At 38.6% G+C, this 16981-nt stretch overlaps 1 pseudogene; it reads left to right on the top strand.

Moving 5' to 3' along the window:
- The first annotated feature begins 2769 nt into the window (after positions 1-2769).
- On the top strand, positions 2770-3398 carry LOC124505222 (GTP-binding nuclear protein Ran-like; annotated as a pseudogene).
- The last annotated feature ends 13583 nt before the right edge of the window (positions 3399-16981 follow it).

Genomic DNA, 16981 nt, shown 5'->3' with positions numbered 1-16981 from the left:
CCCACTTCTGGATAAACGTCCAAAAGAATTGAAAGTAAGGACTCAAACAGATATTTGCACAATCATGTTCATAAAAGCATGATTCACAATAGCCAAAAGTGGAAGCAATTCAAATGTCCATCAACAGATGGATGGATAAACAAAATGTGACACGTACATACAATGGAATATCACTTAGCCTTAAAAAGGAAGGAGATTCTGACACATGTTACAATATGGATGAACTTTGAGATCATGCTGCGTGAAATAATCCAGTCACATAAAAGACAAATACTGTAGGATTCTGCTTCCATGGAGTATCTAGGATAGTCAAATTCATAGAAAAAGAGAGTAGAATGGTGGCTGCCAGGGACTAAGGAGATGGGGAAATGGGGAGTTGTTTAATGAGTATAGAGTTTCAGTTTTGTCAGATGAAAAAGTTCTGGAGATTGGTTGCAGACCCATGTGAGATATACTTAACAATACTGAACTATATATACTTAAAAATGGTTAAGATGATAAATTTTATGTTATGTGTATTTTACCACAATTTTTAAAAATTAGGGTGATTAAAAAAAGAACTGCGATTGTAAACTATAATTTTTCACACAACTATCAGGGGCTTTTTTTTTCTTTTTCTATGATATTAAATAGATTACTCATGGAAACATTTTTCTAGAAATGTCTCCTCAGGCAAAGGAAACAAAAGCAAAAATAACTATTGGGACTACACCAAAATTAAAACCTTTTACACAGTGAAGGAAACCATCAACAAAACAATAAGGCAACTGACTGAATGGGAGAATTTATTTACAGATGACATATCTTATAAGGTGTTAATACCCAAAATATGTAAAGAACTTATACAACTCAACACACACACACACACACACACACACACACACACACACACAAATAATCCAATTCAAAATGGGCAGAAGATCTGAACAGACATTTTTCCAAAGACAAACAGATGGCCAACAGATACATGAAAAGATGCTCAACATCACTAATCATCACAGAACTGCAAATCAAAACCACAATGAGCTATCATCTTACACCTGTCAGAATGGCTAGAATCAAAAAGATAAGACATTACAAGGGTTGGTAAGGATTTTGAGAAATAGGAACCCTTGTGCACTGTTGGGAATGCAAACTGGTGCGGCCACTGTGGAAAGCAGTATGAAGGTCCTACAAAAAATTAATAATAGAATACCAAATGATCCAGTAATTTTACTACTGGTGTCTACCCAAAGGATACAAAAACACGAATTCAATGAAATATATGCACCCCTGTGTTTACTGCAGCATTATTTACAACAGTCAAGGTATAAAAGCAATCCAAGTCTCCATCCATAGATGAATGAATAAAGAAGAGTGGTATATACATACAATGGAATATTATTCAGCCATAAAAAATAATAAGATCTTGTCATTTGCAATGACATGGATAGACCTAGAAGGTATGCTAAGTGAAATAAGTCGGACAGAGAAAGACAAATACCATATGATTTTACTCATATGTAAAACTTAAGAAACAAATGAAAAACAAAGAAAAAAAGAGACAAAAAGCCAGACTCTTAAATACAGAAAAGAAACTGGTGGCTGCCAGAAAGGATGTGGGTAGGGAGACAGATAAAATAAATAAAGGGGATTAAAGGTACACCTACCATGATGAGCACTGAATAACATGTAGAATTGTTGAATCATTTATGTTGGACACCTGAAATTAATACAATACCATATGTTAATTACACTTCAATAAAAATATAAATATTAACCATTCTAAAGACAAGTAAGCTCCCATATGATATTATAGAGTAAGATATGAACAAAAATAAAAGGTCAATGACAAAAGTGCTGAACAGACTTCCGTAGTCAGTAGGATAATAAAGCAAATTTAGTGAATGAAGTGGAAAGAAACTTCTTCAATAGAAATGGTAATGAGCCACTTTCTGGAACACTAATATGTGATCTGAGCAAACAGAGCATAAAATACAATGTGGGCTCCTCTTGTTTTCTTTAAGGTCTTTTATCATTTAATATGAGCATTCAACAATTTTGTAAAATACTGGTGAGAAGAAATTCTTTTTATTCAGTTTATCTGCCAATAGACATTTTAAATGATAAGAAATCCTTCAGGCAACTAAAACTCTTTTAGAAAATACTATCCACCTTCTTTCTGTTGAAATCTTAGCACAAATGCTAGAGGACTAAAATATATGTGAGGAAATTTCTAACAGCAAGTGAGTGGCCTGTTCTCCACTACTATGGTTCAGAATTGCCCTTGATTTTGAACAACATCTGAGCCATTAGTACAGCTTTATTGCTGAGGCCATGGCCCAAGAAGACTCAAGCACTGGTATATGCCTCACCCTTCAGAAAACCAAGTAGAATCTCTAGCTATCTGCCTTCCAGAAGGCTGTTACTATAAATCCTACAACCTGACCCCCTTTGCTTCAGACACCCCAATATTTCAAAGTTGGTTTAAAGGTACCAATTCCTATTTTTCTTCTCCATAGGCGTTATAAGCAACTAAACATACAATTTTCTAAGGAAAATTAATTATGAGATAATTTAATATGCTTTGATGTGCTCAAACAGCAAGTTGGAGTCAGACTTTGCCACTAATGTTAGAAATGTAGGAAATTGACTCCAATTGCATATAATAAACAGATCACAGATCGCTGAATGTGATAGCCCAATCAGCCTTTAGAAAGTTTTTTGTTTGTTTGTTTAAATCTAGGGAGCCTCAGTCAGGCCAGAAACACTTCTAGAAGGAATAGCATGATGGCTGCCCAAGGAGAACCCCAAGTTCTCTTCAAACTTGTATTAGTTGGCGATGGTGGTACTGGGAAACTACATTCGTGAAACATCATCTGACTGGTGAGTTTGACAAGAGTGTAGCCACCTTGGGTGTTGAGGTCCATCCCCTTGTGTTCCTTACCAACAGAGGACCAACTAAGTTCAAAGTATGGGATACAGCTAGTCAAGAGTAATGTGGTGGGCTGAGAGATGGCTATGACATACAAGCCCAGTGTGCCATTATAATGTTTGACAACACCAAGGGTTACCTACAAGAACGTGACCAACTGGCAGAGAGATCTGGTACGAGTATGTACAATCCCCATTGTGCTATGTGCAACAGAGTGGGCATTATGAACAGGAAAGTTAAAGCAAAGTTTATTATCTTTCACTGAAAGAAGAACCTTTAGTACTATGACATTTCTGCCAAAAGTAACTACAACTTTGAACAGCCCTTCCTGTGGCTTGCTAGAAGACTAATTGGAGACCCTAACTTGGTGTTTGCTCTCACCCAGCCAGAGGCTGTCATGGACCCAGTTTTGGCAGCACAGTATGCGCATGATCTAGAGGTTGTTCAGACAACTGCTCTCCCGGGCAAGGATGACAACCTGTGAGAAAGTGAGAAAGTGCAGCTGGAGCCCAGCATCAGAAGTCTGGTTTTACGTTGAACTGTCCTGTGATGTCAGGGGCACAGTGCCACTTTAGCTACATAGCTAAGTGGAACATGTGCTTCATCTTTGGGATGCTGAAGGAGATGAATGGGCTTCAGAGTGAATGTGGCAGTTTCAAAAGTACCTTCATTTTATGAACCTGCATATTTAGCTGTTTTGGTACAAAGCTGTTTCCTTCCTGAGTTTCAAATAAAAGACTGTTATAGTAGTATCACAACATCCAGTGGTGAAATCCCGTTTGTCACTGTCCTTCCCATTCCTTTTCATTTAGAATCAGAAGAAAGGTGTATTTCAAATACCTTAAAAATAAATAAACAAACAAAACAAACAAATCTAGCATTAGGAAAAGATGTGACTCTTTTCATGTATCTGCCTTGACCCTGGTGGAGAGGGTTGTTCTGAATTTAATCCACACTGGCTAGCATTGTTCTCAGGGCTGATAAGCAAACAAAAAGACCTACTATGAGCACAGATTCAAGGACAGTGGTGGCAGTCCCTGATTCCTAAGAGTTTTAAATGTGGTTATCATTCTTTTTTCATTATTTTTCATTTGTATTTAAATGTTGAAAACATTCCAATTTTAGAGTTCCAGTGCAAGTTCCAACTTTCGCCACATTTATGCATTTGTTGACGTTCTTGTTCAAAATGTTATTTGCATCTCAACCAAAGAAAAACACAATGGGGTTTTATATTATTTAGTTAGAATTTCCTGAGCCTCTAAGGGAATTCGAATTAGGGTTGGCAGTTTAAACAATACATCCTGTATAAAAGTTATAGCACAATGAAGGCATCTATAGAGACACAGTCCACACACCACAAAGGCTACAAATCTCAACCAGGAAGGTCAGCATGTCTGTACCCAAAGATCTTCAATGACCTTCCTGAAATATCTAGTTCTTTTCCTTTGAAGAAAATGCTTCACGAGGTAGAGATGTGCCAGTGTCTCATGCAATGTGTGAGCTGCTGTGGTAAGTGATCCCCTGTTTCCCTTATGGAACAAGTAATGCATTGTAACCCTTAACAGAAAACTCCAGCTGTCCCTTTACACGCCAGCCTTTTGGCAAAGGTTCAGATTTTTTTCCCCCTTGAATAGTCATAATTCATAGAGAGGGCCAGACACACAGATTTCTTTTTTCAACTGACTTTGTGTTTCTTTGGCTATCTTATCCCTAATTGCTCCCTGCAAACCCTCCCCTCCATGCTGGTAAACTAGAGGGAACCAGTTTCATGAACCAGTAAATACAAGGCTTAAACATTCACTCTGTGAGACATATACAACATTTATTGCCAATTTTGATTCAAGTAGAGAGGAAAATTGCGTAAGTCGGTTATTAGGAGCTGCAGGTGTGCCTGGAGAGGGAGAAGTCTTCTTATTCAGGAACTATAGATAATCCCTCTTATAAAACTTCCCTAGTTGTAAAATTTTTTTTCTCATCCCTTTGGGAAATGCTGTAAGCAGGAAATCGCATATGTGCATTAAAAGTGAGGTGATAAGCCAATTTTGCCAGACGGTACTTTCAGGAAATGACTGTGAATTTTGAAATTTTGTTGACTCTTCAAAAATTTCTGATTTACTTGAACTCAATTTTAACCAAATTATGCTATATGTGATTAACTTATTTTGTACACATGTCTTTTTGCATGCCTGTGAATAAGCTTCCACAAAAATAATGTCATTTGAATTGGCAGGAAGTCTTTATTTCCTGTCCTGAAGTATACTGTAAATGAGAACATCTGAGCAAAGGCCTCATCCTTTGTTTTTTTTTTCTTTTTTCTTCTGTCTACTGAGCTGTGCATTATAAATTCTCATTGAAGAAGGAGCACCCATATATAAGGAGAGCTAAGTGGGGCCCATTCATGGGCATTTTTAAGAAGCAAAGGGTTTTTTTTTTTTCCAACACAGTTGACCTAAGTGCATCAGAATTTGAGGAGACAATATATTTTGGATGACCATGATGCACCAGGCCCTATGTTGGGTTTATACGCACAATTTCCACCCTCAGGGAGCTTAAGATCTCACAGGCAGAGCAAGGTACATACATCTCCCAGATACATGGTTGCAAATTGCACAGAGTAGGTTATATTCAAGGGCCCAAATGAACGGAGCAGATGAACAATCTATGTGTACCACAGAAAGAACTGGTAGACAAGGCTGGGGTGAGGGGTCAGCGAAGGACAAGATGAGAAGAACATTTGACTTCTAGGATGGACATAGCTTGGATTGTCAAACGGTATTCAATACAGAGGTAAAAACATATGCCAAAGGTAAGTAATTCTGGATACTGGAGGTTGTGAAGAACAAAAGAAAGGTCCATGTGGGTCTCGGATGCCAGCAGAAGAGTTTGTACTTTACTACATGGGCAAGAGAGAATCTACTGAAGGTTCTAAAGCCAGTAGCTGACACAGATAGGGAGCTTATCTGATCCAGTGTAGATGAGATCTTTCTAGCCTCTATATCCTCATGTCTTTGCAGAGGTCTGTTTGGGACCCTATGCTATGCTTCCCAAATCACCTTTCAGGACTAAAAGACATTACCCCACCTGTTGGGCATGCTGTCAGCAACCAGAGCTCATTTGTCAGCCCTCTCTGACAGCACTCTCTTAGCTTCAGCTAAAGAGAGTGGCCCCTTCTAAGGGCAGCCCACATCTAAAAAGCCCACAACTAATGAAGTGCGAGTGAGTATAAAGATCTCAATCTCTTGCTCCCATCTGGGAAGTGTCTGAAGAATTATCCTGGCATTAGTGTCCCCCATGGGGTCTTGCCCAGGCCTTGTAACTTCTCTCCAGCCCCATTCCTCTCTTTGCTCAATCTTATTTCCTTCCCTCCCATTCTCTAGTCATTGATCCCAAGAAGACTGCCTGACAACCCTCCTGCATATTCATTTCCATCCTAGAATCTGCTTTCCAGACAGCTCAACCTACAACAAGGTGATCTTCCCCTGCTCCCACAAGTCACTGACAAAGCTTCTGAGTAGGTTTCTGGGGAAGTTTTCAGCCACCACACTGCCCAGTCTTGTGGCAAATTGACAGTTACGTTTATGCCCAGAAAAACTAACAGGTATTTATTAACACTTCTAGTGTTCCGAGGCACCATACTGGACAATGTGGAATGATTTGGCACAGACCCTAAGGACCAAAAATAACACCACAAATTGCTTATAATGGTTGAAATGAGTATATACACAGTGAGACTAGAGAAAGTCAAGGCCAATGTGGGTGTTAAAGAAAAAGTTATTCATGACACCTGTTAAAATTATAAGGCAGACTTTATTCAAGACTATTATAGCCATAGGGATTACCGCAATGGGTTTTACAGTAGGGGAGAGAGAGAGAGAAAGAGAGAGGGAGGGAGGGAGGGAGAGGGAGAGGGAGAGGGGGAGAGAGAGAGAGAGAGAGAGAGAGAGAGAGAGAGAGAGAGACCAGGCTTAATTCGCAATACAAAAAGGAAAAGTGGGGATTTATAGCCAAGGAGCAGAATGAGAGAGTCGCTAGAGAGGAAATTACTAAGAGGGTGGGATAATTTTTTTTCTTTTCTTTTTTTCTTTTCTTTTTTTTTTTTTTTTTTTTTTTTGCTAAACTGACCTGAGAATTCTTGCTGAAGGCAGGCCAAGGTGATCAGATAATACCTAGGGGATGGTGGGGGATGAGGAAATTGTTCAGATGTGGAGGGGGATCAGAAACTGTGGTAAGGGATTTTGGCTAGACTGGCTTAGCAAGAACCTTTCTTTATTTTTTTTTTAATGTTTATTTATTTTTGACAGAGAGAGAGAGAGAGAGAGAGAGAGACAGAGCATGAGTGGGGGAGGGGCAGAGAGAGAGGGAGACACAGAATCCAAAGCAGGCTCCAGGCTCTGAGCTGTCGGCACAGAGCCTGACGCGGGGCTCAAACTCACAGACTGTGAGATCATGACCTGAGCTGAAGTCGGATGCTCAACTGACTGAGCCACGCAGGCGCCCCTAGCAAGACTTTTGTTAAAACTGGACTCTACAAAGATGGAGACAGAAGCCCATGACCAAAGAGTCTTTGTTAGGGGCAGGATGATTGGGGAAGGGTTCATGGAAGACCTTGTGGGAGGAAATGTTCAGGAGAGGCCAACAGGAAGGACATATGGAGGATTCTGGTAAGGGATACCAGATAGTGATAGTGAGCAGAACTGTGAAACTTTTGTGAGAGAGACATGTTTGAAATCAACAAATCTCTCAGGACTGGACTGCCTCTCTAGGAAAAAAGTGGTAAGGCTGGAAAAAGTGGAGCTGTATTGCATAGGGACCTGGGAATTTTTGAGCAGTTAGTATACCAAAAAGTGACATCTTGCCCCAAAGCCTTCCAGAAGGGTGTAATATCCTCAGCTAGTAACTTATAATGGGTGGGGGCCCTTTGTTTAGTTTTTGTTTTTTAACATACCTAGGAACTGGAAAAGTAATAGGGGGAAACAGCAGGCCCCAGACAATGTTGAGGGCTTAGAACAAAAGAAGGTGAGCATATCCGGAGACCCGCCCACAAAGAGAACAATTATTTTTAAAAGAATTCCTTTCAGTTTTATTCTCTCCAAGTTCTGAGGTAGAAGAAAACTACAGCACAGAGAGTTTTGTAATTTGCATACTCAACTCTTGAATAGGAACACTGTGATTTGAACCTAGGCTGCTTGATTCCATAGCCTGACATAGTTAACCATTAAACAATATTACCTTCTGTTGGAGTCCTTACAATAATTTTAGTGAAAGGAGAGGAATCCAATTCTTTTCCTCTATCCTGAATAAATCTGTTCTAAAATTTACTTTCTGTATACTCATAGATGATTTTCTTATTCATGGTGCTAGTTTGGCATCATGCCTTATAGTTCTGAGTCTGTCTTAAGATCTTGACTGTCTCATGGCCCATTCCTCTATGCAGTTTATTAACTTGAACATTCACTATAGATTTCCTAGATTAAATCCTCAAAAGGAAGTATGATTGGTCTAGCTCACTTTTAGGATCAGACAAGGTCATAAGTTACTGTCAGAAATTCGATGTTTTGGGGTCACATGTCCACTGCTGATCCAATAAGCTGTGGCAACTAGGGAAGTTTTTCAAGAGATGTAAGACAGGGCTCATCAGGCATAAAAAGCTGTGGGTATGTAAAATTTCCCAGGTAAAGTAGGCCCTATAGTCAGCCTGAATCTAAAAGGATAAAGCCACAAAGAAATATTATTCAATACCAGGTGGAGATTTCTTTTTACCTTAAATTCCTTCAGAATTGGGAGGGGAGGAGCACAATCTCAGAGCTAAGGCTTCTTACTAACTTCCTGCTCCCCTACGGCCAGAATACCTAGCTGTACCAAGCTTAGTGCTTTGACAATCAAATACTTGTCTAAATTCAAAGGCAGAAAGATTAAGTAGAAAAAAAAACTTTTAACCTTTCTTTAGTAAATGTTTTATTTTGTCAGAGATGAATAGTGATTTGAACAGGATTAGGCAAATTCCACTCTTGAGGTAGAAATCCATTCAATGAACCCAAGTGATATGCAATCAAACTTTCTCTCCACACAGCTGCTGCCAACTCTTTACAACCTTATGATCCTACATAATTTACATTCCTGCATAAACATCTTATTTTTGCCACCATTGAACCATTTGCAAATTCTTTTTTACTTAACCTAATAATCTAAACCTTGCTATCAAGCATGATTCATAAACCAGGTCTAAAACCATTTGAAGCAGCATGATCTAATATAAAGTATGGAAAAAAACTATTAATGCTAACAGAATTAACTTTCAAAAGACAATTGTAGTGGTGATACTGCTCAAATACGAGCTGGACAGATGTGTAGATATTAAGCATGCATCCACAGAAAGAGGCTAATTGTAAAGTATGTTTTATCAAAATTGCCATATTTCCAGCAGTTCTGATCATAGTTAAACCAAGGTTCTCAACTGGTGACAATTTGGCGATGTCTGGAGACATCTTGGATTGCTACAATGGAGGTTGGGGTCAGAAGGCATTACTGTCATCTAGCAAGTAGAGACTAAGGGTGCAATGCACAGGACAGCTCCTACAACAAAGAATTATCCAGCTCCACATGCCAACAGTGCCAAAATTGAGAAATTCTCAATAAACTACAAAAGGAATCTGAAAGTGCACCATAAATAGACACTCACCAAGAAACACAAGCCCTTTGAGTGGTATCAGGCTGAACGTGTTGAGTGTTTTTGTCATAAGTAACCTTCTTTTTTTTTTTTCATCACGCTCTTGCACAAACACTGAGCCTGCATTCTTGAAGAACTTCCTCCAATGAGTCAGAAGTTCATCTTGATAAATACTGAATACTGTCTGCGTTTAGTCTTTGCTTTGAATATTTATCTAATGGAATCAGACTCCATTCTCCCCTTCTTGCATCAGGATAGAATGGGTTATTGCTGGGCACCTGGCTGCAGAGCCAGGTCACGTATTTCCTCAGCTCCTTTGGGACTCTAATGGCAAGTCTTGACCTTAAAATACTGCGTCTGTGTTCTCTCTTCCCTTACTTGCATGCCAGGATATGGAAGTGCCCGAATATGATCTAGTACAGCAAAAAGAATTGCTCTGATTACCTAAATGACTGAGTGGAAGAGAATGACCTTCTTATCCAAGTACCTATTACGTGCAAGAAAAATATGTGTATGTTCTTTGAGCCACTATATATTGGTGCCTCTTTGTTATAGCAACTTACACTTGACCCTACCTGATACACATGCTATAATTTTCTAGTACTGATTTTAATCAACGGTGGTGTTGGTGGAAGTGGTTTTCAGTTGCAATAAAGAGCAAACGTGGACTTAGAAGGACTAGGAACTCAGCAGTTTATTTACTAAGGTATTTTGACCAACTGATCTTCCTTTATTCATTAAATAAACATTTATTGAACCTATACTATGTGCTGGAAATAAGAAGTAAGAATAAGTATTCTCCAGGGATCAGTTTTTAAAAAAGTAAGCATAATATGTATGTTCTTTATTAAAAAGACAACAATAGTAATTTTTCAAACTTCCTTCTTTCCCATCTCTTCCAATTCACCCAAGATCTAGGTATATAAACTGAAATGTGCTAGGCTCAACTTTATGAGGAAATGGCTAGGTCAGAGATGCAAACTGAAAGGTCCTGGGCTATGTAGGTAAAAAATGAAAGACTAAGGAGGAGTAGGTAGGACTGTGTCAGTTTAGACAGTACAAGTCCTAAGTCTTCAGCTGCTCCTCAGCTCTACTATATTGATTCTATATGGAAATACAGACTTGGTTTGAGAATGCAAAGAAATATGGATTTTTATATGAGCACTCCCAATTTTGAAATATTGGCAAGGTTTGTAAATATTTATTGAATTTCTTGGGCTGGTAATCAATAAGTAAATTAACATGCTTATTCAATTCTAAGATATCTAGTCATTTTCATGGATCTGCTGCAGAGGTCCATAGTGACGGACAGGGCCATAGATATGGATACATAGAGGTGGAAAGAAAAAGTAACATTTTTTTTTTGGTGGAAGGAAACAAGCAAGGAAGATCATATTTAGCATGATTATCTAAACCTTTCCAAATTCATTCTCAAGATTTTATTTTAGAATACTTGCCTACTCTATATTGACAGGGCAATAGAAATGTTTTTATGAAAAACTTGCTTACAGAATAAAATTATAAAACAGTATTATTATAGCATTGTAGAAATGCTCTATGTAATAGAGCAATAATACCTTCTCAAGTTTTTCTAGAAAACAAAGCTTCTAAAAAACAGTAATGGCTGGATCTCAAAATACTCAATTTATACCCCTAGCAACAATATATGACAATGCCTACTTCTTTATAGGGTATTCAACATTGTTTATTAGGAATATTTAAGTTTTTTCCTATCTAATAGTAAAAAAAAGTGTCTTGGTGTTATTTTAATTTCCATTTCTTTTATTATGACAGGGATTAGGCATATTTTCATATTTTATCAAGCATTTATCAGCTATTATCATATATTTGTTTTTATTTTGAGTTCCATTTAGAATTGGACTTTGAGCTACCAAGGAGAACCTGCTCACTCTGAGTCTGGCAGGGATATGCTAATAGACTTAGGACAGTGGATTTTCAGCATGAACACAACCTCAAGCTACTTTGGTAGTATGCAGGAAACCCAGGGACTTCTAGTTCACTAAGTGCTTATTTGACCCAGAGAATCACTTGGCCTTAAGGTCATTTTGCAAATTAAATTAAAGAGGAAACTCCCTGATCCAAAACTTGCAAAGTGATTTTAGAGATCTAAAGAGGGATATGAACAGAGTGCTGAAAATATTTTTGCTTTTCCTCAAATTTCACATTTCTGCTAAAACAACTTTCTGTGTTAAAAACTTCCAGAAATTGTATTTCTTAGCTTTTCTTAACTATCAGGTAGGTACCGACACAAGACAAAATCAATAAAAAGCAATGATAGCTAATGCTAACTGCTCAGGGTCAGATTCTGCAAAATGCTTTGTGAGTAAAAAAGCATTTTAAAATATTAAATGATTAGGGTTTAGATAAAAACTAAGGATAAGTATTCCCTATTTTCCAATAAATTTGGGGAAAATAAGCATTATATTGGCCATATGTTCTCCATTGAACAGTACTAATGATGGTCCTCAAACTTTTCCCTTTCTCTTCTCTATCAACTCATCAGAGACCTAAGTGTATAATTTGAAAAGTCTCCTAATTATGCAGCTCATTATCTCCTCTCCACACTGGCTCCCCTCACCAACTTCTGCCTCAAAGTGCTGAACTAAACCCTCATTTTTAATTATGAAAACAGAAAACTGTTTACTCCTGTTTTTCCCTTTTCTATCAGCCTATAAAATACTACAGAAAAATGGGAGACAGAAGTAAAGTAACATAGGAGCTAGACATTAGAACTATTTACACATCTGTAGATACCAGGGAAAAGCTTATCTGGCAAAAACACAAATAAAATCCTAAATCAGAAATACAGGGTTCACACAAGAAGAGACCAAGGATATTTGTACTAATTAACCTCAAATTTGCAACCCTACCTCTGAGATAAGTTTGTGCCTAGAATGGAGGGCCACGATTCATACTAGAGGTGCTTTCCTGCACAGTGTAGGAAGGTGACTTAAGGCACGGCCTTTGGAATTGGATAGAACTTGAGTTCCCACCAATAATCTGAAAGAAATGATGGGCTCAGTTTTGGAGTATTTTGGTCTGTGACCATGGTGGCTCTCAATGAGTTATTCCTCTTGGAATTTATCCCCTTTGCTGGGCCCCTAAATAGAATGTTTTCAAGCCACGTCCCCAGGAGGAAGAACCTTCAGCATCATGTTAAGTATATCACTCTATAGTGATAATTCCTTCCCCAGTGGGGCCAATGGCAATTTCCCCATGTGACTGTATTCTGCAGAAAGGAGAACACATGAATATTTTGAGGGCTGTTGGACACGGTCCAAAGTTTCATTGATTTCAAGGGGCCTGATGAATCAAGATGGCAAGTTATTTACATTAAGCCTAGAAAGGCAATGTATGCTTGTTGAATATGGACTAGCCCTGTGACTCACTTTAACCAATAAAATATAGCAGCAGCAACAACACTGTATCACTACTGGACTTGTCTTCATAAAGCTTTGTAACTTCTCTTTTTATACACTTAGAAACCTTAAGCCATATAGGAAGTTTCTGGGCATAATGGTAAGTGAGTATACTCCTGCTTCAGCTCTTGATTCCCAGAACCATAAATTGGTTCCCTTGTGACAATGCATCAAACAATATTCATTGACTCATGGTATACTCTGCAGTGAAGAATACCGCTCCAGACTAGTACCATAGCTATAGCAACATAAAGACATTCCATTGTTTAATCAAGCTGGCAACTTCTGGGTGCTACAGTATGTGACAGGATCAGTGAATTCCATAGGCATATGCCCACTCTTTCCTCTTTTCTATTTTAAAGTGGGTTCCTTGGTCTCATGGGATAATAGGATGCCATGTCAGTAGATGAAACACTCCATAAACCCTTGAATAGTGGTGTCAGGCCCTGTGAATAGGACAAACTCTGACTCAAAAGATGTGTCAATTCCAGCCAAGATGAACCATTGCTCTCCATGGTAGAAGTGATTCAATGTTAACAACTTACCATCTTGATGCTTTATGCCCGTTGGTATCAATGTCAACTTGGATACTGTGACAGCAGACCTCAAAATATCTGACTATTCTCCTTTGCCTCGAATATAATTATATGAATAAATCACCTCCTTTGGGAAAAATCTGGGGAAATAATTTATTTCCCTATATTTATCATGATGTTGCATGGTCCTTCTTCTTGGGGACCTACCTTCTCCTATGGTTGGTGAACTCTGAGCCCTTCTCATCTCACAAGCTCTTATCACTTTAATAATGGACTGTCCTCTTGGCTCCATAGTTTCTGGGTCATTGTTTCATCTGAATATCCAGAATCCTCTGGAAAAAAACCTCAAACACAAACAAAGTAGTGCCATACTTAATAACCTATCATTATGAGTTAGGTATTTCTAATTCAGTAGGAATAAACAAGAAAAGAAACGAATTGTATATACAACTGGATTATCCATCACTGGCAGAAGTGTGGATACAATATTCAATCTCTTATTATAAAATCATTATCATGATTTTATATCATGATTAATTTCAAATTTAAAATAATGCTACTTTAAAAAAGCATATTGGGGTGCCTGGGTGGTTTCAGTAGGTTAAGCATCCGACTTTAGCTCAGGTCATGATCTCACAGTTCATGGGTTCAAGCACGGTGCCGGGTATTGTGCTGACAGCTCAGAGCCTGGAACCTATATCATATTCTGTGTTTCCCTCTCTCTCTGCCTTTCCCCCGCTCATGCTCTGTCTGTCTGTCTGTCTGTCTCTCTCTCTCTCTCAAAAATGAATAAACATTTAAAAAAAACACTGATGTAATTTAATTTGTTTTATAAGGGGCTTAAAGGATATACACTGAAATTTTGATCACCTCTGGATGCTAGGCTTATGAGTGATTTCTTTTATTGAATTTATTGTAAAGCTATCCAAAATTTCTACTATAAGTATTCATTAATTGTATACTAATTTTTTTCATTTTTTTGCTTAAAATTATATCAGATGCCTATTTCTCAGTAAAATCAATATTCATGAGTTACATTAAAGTTCTACAGTGTTAAATAAATTTTGAATATTTTTTTCACAATTTGATATTATATATGTCCTCATTCATCCATCTCCCAATTGCCTTCTGTCATTCAAATTCCTGTTCATTTCTTTCATCAGTTTTTCTTTGTTAATCAGAACAACAGAAAGAATAATGGCTAACATGTATGCAACTGTAAAATGAATTAGGCACTCTGTGAGCTTCAGATTTTTACATATTGTTATTTGTAACCACACTATAATCTATATATTTCTACCTTTATTTTAACAGATGAGGAAAATCAAGATCTGGAGAAGCCCGTGTGGCTTCTCCATAGCAAAGCCACAATGTGACTGTGTGATTCTAGAGCCTGCTCTCCAGCCACCAACCACCGCATCCCACCACCCTGCTACTTAGCACAGGCCTCTCAGCATTGTGAGGTTGAGATCATTGTTTTCTCCAGCTCTTTTGGAATTGGATACTGCTTTCGTTTAAACCCAAACCATTATCTTACTGCTGTTTGGATGCTGTTTAAAAGCAAGCTTAGAGATCTTTAGCTTTGGGGGGTGTTTACAGTTTTTCAATGGAGTGGAAACTAAGGATTAGTCAAGCTGGAGAACAGAGTGAGGGCACTGCATTCTTTCCATCTTCTGTGCAGTCCAACCCTAAAGGGATGTGTTCATTATTTTGCTTGATGGGTGGGCTTAATATATTGAAACCTCATACTCAAATTTCAACAAGAATACAAACTCTAGTGATATCCCAAAATAAATTACTTTTGGATAATGTGTCATTGAGGAAAAACCTTTAAGCGCTCATTGTAGCACTTAATGGATTAGAAGATAGGGGTCATTGAATAACAGGCTCATCTAGAAACGTATATCTATAATACACATAGTTCACAAATTAAGTCATATTCCATGGTGAGATCAGCTCAGTTTACTTATCACTGTAGCTTCTTATTTTTACGTTACGTCAACTGTCTTGCAAAATGCTAGATCCTTCCCTGCCACTATGTCTTCACCTGTGCCAGCACAGCTGGAGAAAATCATACCAGATAGATCGGCACTTCTAAATGTACCACCCCGTCCTTTACATGCCCAGCATCCCCAGCGTATCACTTGTCTCAGCTTCTCCCCGTTCTTCACAGTGACCACTTCAAACAATTCTCCTTCTGTTCAAACATCAAACAACCACTTCTGTACACCTATATCCCTTTAATCACCTCTAAATTCCCTCAAACTAAAATCCCAAATCTTTACCAAAGTGTCCTCCTTCTCATACTTGGCCGATGTTCTCTTATGCCCACCTCACCCTTCTTGACTCTTGCCGACATTCTTACTATTTCTCCCCCCCAAAACACTAAGTATGCTTCCAGTTTAGGACCTTTGCACATGCTAATCCTCTGCCTGAAAAACATTTCCTTTGATGCCTCTATGACTTGTTTCCTCACTTCACTTACTCCTCCACTCACATATCACATTTTCTGGGAGACCTTCTTTGACTACCCCATTTAAAATAGCATCCCTCACTCCCACCACGAGTCTCTATTCCCTTTATCCTGTTTCAGCTTTCTTCATAGCATTCACCACCAATTAATATAATTTATTTATTTATTAGATGCTTTGGGTCAGTTCCTTTGATTAGAATATCAGCTCTATGAAAAAAGATTTTGTTTTGTTTACTTCTACGTCACCTGTGTTTACAAAGGAATTTTGCATATGCTGCTTAAATATTTGCTGAGTAAGTGAATGAACAAATGAATGAATGAAAAGCCGAATTTTCACAACTGCTCTTTGTTCTCAGTCTCAGTCCTTTCCAACATGTTCTGCAGAATGCAAGAGTGAATGTTGTAAGACAGTACAGCTCAGGGGAGGAGCCAAGACGGCGGAACAGCATGCAAGTTTTTTGTGTGTCTCGCGTCCACGAATACAGCCAGACCAACACTAAACCATACTACACACCTAGAAAACGGATTGGAGGATTAACACAACAATCTACACAACCTGAACCACAGAATTCAGCAGGTACGTGGCACAGAGAGGTGAACTTGGGGAGTGAGAAGGTGCAGGAAGGGAGGTACTTTTGCAAACAGAGAGAGGAGGCAGACTGGGGAGGGGGGAGGAGCATGCGGGAAAAGCACCCTACCCCAAAAGCAGCTGGAGAGAAATTGGAAAATTGGAAACAGCCGCAGGCACTAAACTAAAAAGGGAGAAAGGAGAGGGTTTAAACTCCATTAAGACTGTAAACAAGGGGAGCGCAAAATCTCCAACTCCGCAGCTCCATACCTGGCAGTGCTCTGGTGGCAAAGGTGAATCCCCAGGAACAGAGTGGGGTCCGAGAGGTTCTCGGGCCACAGGGGGAAAAGTGGTTCCACTGCTGGAAGGACATTTGGTAGAGA

This window comes from Lynx rufus, unplaced genomic scaffold (assembly GCF_022079265.1).
Source record: "Lynx rufus isolate CCGP_SWC_20201006 ecotype Redwood Valley unplaced genomic scaffold, mLynRuf1.p SCAF_1, whole genome shotgun sequence".
NCBI lineage: Eukaryota > Metazoa > Chordata > Mammalia > Carnivora > Felidae > Lynx > Lynx rufus.
Note: the sequence above shows the minus strand (reverse complement) of the source record. Positions and strands in the feature narration are given on the sequence as shown.